Source organism: Penaeus monodon, chromosome 19 (assembly GCF_015228065.2).
Source record: "Penaeus monodon isolate SGIC_2016 chromosome 19, NSTDA_Pmon_1, whole genome shotgun sequence".
Taxonomy (NCBI): domain Eukaryota; kingdom Metazoa; phylum Arthropoda; class Malacostraca; order Decapoda; family Penaeidae; genus Penaeus; species Penaeus monodon.
The window spans coordinates 42,707,983-42,708,183 of NC_051404.1; positions in this window are offsets into that span (position 1 = coordinate 42,707,983).

A 201-nucleotide genomic window follows, 5' to 3' on the forward strand; every position below is an offset into this window, starting at 1 on the left:
GTGTTTCTTTGGGTGTGTCTACAAGCATGAAGAGTTACAAAGCTAACATTTTTGTTGTGGTTGGTACCCTTCTTATGATTACTTATTACAGTTTCTTATATTCTGAATATAAATTTGCTAAATGAATATTGAAAATTTGGTTGCAATATTTTTGAAGTTTCTAAAGCCGGTCGTCAGTTTGCCTCTTAATTTGAAATGAGA